Source organism: Prionailurus bengalensis, chromosome C1 (genome assembly GCF_016509475.1).
Source record: "Prionailurus bengalensis isolate Pbe53 chromosome C1, Fcat_Pben_1.1_paternal_pri, whole genome shotgun sequence".
NCBI classification, from domain to species: Eukaryota; Metazoa; Chordata; class Mammalia; order Carnivora; family Felidae; genus Prionailurus; species Prionailurus bengalensis.
In genome coordinates, this window is record NC_057345.1 from 80,806,126 (window position 1) to 80,809,702 (window position 3,577).

At 42.3% G+C, this 3,577-nt stretch overlaps 1 long non-coding RNA gene across 1 annotated transcript; it reads left to right on the forward strand.

Moving 5' to 3' along the window:
* The first annotated feature begins 526 nt into the window (after positions 1-526).
* Positions 527-3,130, forward strand: LOC122480801. The gene is made up of 2 exons (XR_006296663.1): positions 527-800; positions 2,475-3,130. It is a non-coding gene; the product is annotated as an uncharacterized LOC122480801 (long non-coding RNA).
* The last annotated feature ends 447 nt before the right edge of the window (positions 3,131-3,577 follow it).

Here is a 3,577-nt window from a genome sequence, read left to right on the forward strand (position 1 = left end):
TTCTTTCAAAATAAATAAATAAACTTGAAAAAAATATCTGGAAAGATGTGGTATATATATGCAATAGAATACTACTCAGACATGAAAAGAATAAAATTCGCCATTTGCAACAGCATGGATGGATCTAGATAGCATAATGTTAACTGAATTAAGTCAGTCAGAGAAAGACAATACCATATGATTTCACTCATGTGGAATTTAGGAAATGAAACAAATGAACAAAGAAAGAAAGAGACACCAAAAACTTAAATATAGAGAACTGATGGTTATCAGAGGGAAGGTGGGTGGGGGGATGGGTGAAATAGGTGAAGGGGATTAAGAGTGCACTTATCGTGATGAGCACTGAGTAATGTATGGAATTGTTGAATCATTACATTGTGCATCGGAAACTAATAAAAACACTGTATTTTAATTATGCTGGAATTAAGAAAATACTTTTGAGGAAAGAAGTTTTTTGGTACAAGCTCCACCTGGCTCTCTCTTTCTGAGAACCCCTGGAACCTTGGAACCCAGACACCAAGGCTCTCTCTCTTTCTGAGAACCCCTGGAACCTTGGAACCCAGACACCAAGGCATGAGGAAGCCAAGCAGCCACATGGAAAGGCCACATATAGATGTGGCCAACAATCAGCATCAACTACCACATATGTGAGTGAGCGAACTCTCAGAAGAAACAAGCCCCCAACGTTGGAGCTGCCTCAGCTGACATTGAGTGAGCAGAGGCAAGCTGTTCCCTCAGAGCGCTACCCAAACTGCAGATTTGTGCACAAAACAAATGTTGCTGTTGTTTATGCCACCAAGGTAGGACATGACTAGTTATGCAGCAATAGAAATCTGAAACACTCTTGTTAGAAATGCTCAGGCCCAAACCTGTGGTCATCCTTGCCACCTCTCTTTCTCTCATACCCCATTCCCAATCGGTCAGAAAATGCTCACAAAACATATCCAGAATCTGACCTCTTCTTGCCACCACCATTGCTACCAATCTTTCAACATAGTTCCTCACAGGAGTTATTTTGGTAGCTTCCCAACTAGCCTCCCTGTTTCCACCCTTGCCTCTCTTCGATCTGATTCTCAACACAGCAGCTAAAGTGATCCTATTAAAAGTATGTCAGATCATATTAACCCTCTAATCAAAAGCTCTAATGGCTTCCCATATCGTGATACAATTTCTTCCAACCTCCCCATGAGCTCTCTGTCCCCATTTCCTACTCTTTTCAGTCCCCAGGTACACTGACTTACTTAATGCTCCCCAGACACACAGGTCTGTTCCCACCTGGGCCTTTGCACATGGTTTACTCCTTTACTTCCCTCAAGTCTTTACTCAAATGTCACCTTTTTCATGAGGATGTTCCCTGCCACATTAGCCTCTTTCCCTGCTTCATTTTTCTCCACAGCACTCCTCACCACTCACATAATTTTAATTATTTATCTGCTTTCTCAGTTGCCACATTTCACACGACTACCACCCTCACACACACAGAGACCACAGAACACATAGTAGAGTGTTAGCTACCTGATGTCAGGAGTTTCTGTTTTAGTCACTATTCTATCCCTGGCATCTTAAACAGTACCTGATTGACACATTGAAGGCCATTGATAAGTATCTGTTGAATAAGTGGATGGGATTAAATGCTTAGATCAAGTCATATTATCTAAGTGGCCTTAGGAAAATTTGAGCCCAGTCTTTTGCTCTAGCTTTTATACCATGTAAAATACAGTAAGAGAATACCCAAATTAATCAATAAAGAAAATGTACTGTCTTAGAAATGAGACATCCTGAAATGCTTCCCAAGTTGATTATTTTAGAAGCATGATGATGGTTCCCAGGACATGGCATTTTCTATCTTTTCTCTCTACCATCTTTACTTATTGTATGTTATGGACTAAATGTTTGTGTCCTCCCCACCGTCCCCCCCCCCCCGCAAAATTCTTCTGTTGAAACCCTAACCCCAATGTCATGGTATTTGGAGGTGAGCCCTTCAGGAGGTAATCATGACTAGATTAGGTGATGAGGGTGGGACCCTCATTATGGGATTAATGCCCTTATAAAAAAGAGGAGGAGACACAGGATTTTTCTTTCCATGTGCGCATACCAAGAAAAGACCATATGAAGACAACCAAAAAGAGTGCCCTCACCAAAAACCTGAGCACCCTTATTTTGGACTTACAGCCTCCAGAACTGTGAGAAATTAATATTTGTTGTTTAAGCCACAGAGCCCATTGTATTTTTTATGGCAGCTCAAGCAGACTAGGGCGGCATGGCAGATATTTCCCCAAGATGGCCACCCCTATATATTTCTTCTATGGCATGTTTTTCATGCAATGAGGCTGATGTTCCTCCCACCAAGAGGTGGTGTCTATGTTGTAGGGGTTGTAGACTGTCAATCCTAATCAACAGAGTGAGGCGGAAGTGATGCTATGTGAAACCAAATTACCGAAAGCATACAGCTTCCACTTGGCTCTCTCTTTCAGGATGCTTCCTTGGGAACCTTGACAACATATTGTGAGGAAGCCCGTGCCACACGGAGAAGCTGACATGGAGAGGAACTCAGCCCTCCCACCAGCAGGCAGTTCCAATTTGCCAGGCATGTGAGTGAGCCATTTTGGAAGCGGGTCCTTCAGCCACAGTCAAAACTTCAAATAGGTACACCTCCAGCCAACATGTGTTTGCAACCTCATGGGAAACTCCTAAGCCAGAACTTCTCCCAAATTCCTGGCTCACAGAAACCATGAGAGATTTTTGTTGTTTTAAGCCATTAAGTTTTGGGGTAATTTGTTAAGGAGTATTTGTGTGAACCAGATTGATGTCATCTTGGACAAATCCACCGTGATGACTCCTCTGTGACATGAAGCCTTCTTGAGCACAGCACCCACCCCCCAAATTCTTCCTTTTTGTTTAACCACACCCTTAAGTACACTCTTGGAATGACATCCTTGATCTGCTCTGGAGATATGACTATGATTCTCAAACATTCTCCTCCTGGGTGGTCTCCCAGTCTCTAAGGCTATGAAAACAGGTCAAAACAGATCTTACAGGAGGTGGGGTCGCAGAGATATCCTCTTGCCACCAGCCAAGACATGCTTCTGTCCATAAGTCCCTTTAATGAATCATTTCTTGACGAGCTGTACTTGTTGGCCTTATTCTTCAGTCTTACAGCCCCTTTGGCCTTTGGAGGACATTTTGTATATACCTCCCTTTCACAGAGCAGTATTGGCTAAATTAATACACTCAACATGTTAGCTTTGTCCTTCATAGTTAAGGCATGGCTGCTACAGCTTCTGACATCTCATCACCGTTTCAGAAAAGCATGACAATATTCTAAGAGCAGAATTAAATTAACCTTATAAGCACCAAGCAACTAGAATCTTTGGAGTTCAACTCTGAACATAGGATTGCAACATTAAGAGCTACAGGACTAGCTAGTTTTTTGTACTCTTGTCAAGCTAGGGCAGGGACCCACTCTAAAATCCACATTATCTTCACCACTAGTAATCTCACTGATGAAACTGCATTGGTAGCATCCATTATGCTAATTAGAAAGCCACCAATTTCATCAGCAGAAACCTATTTCTAA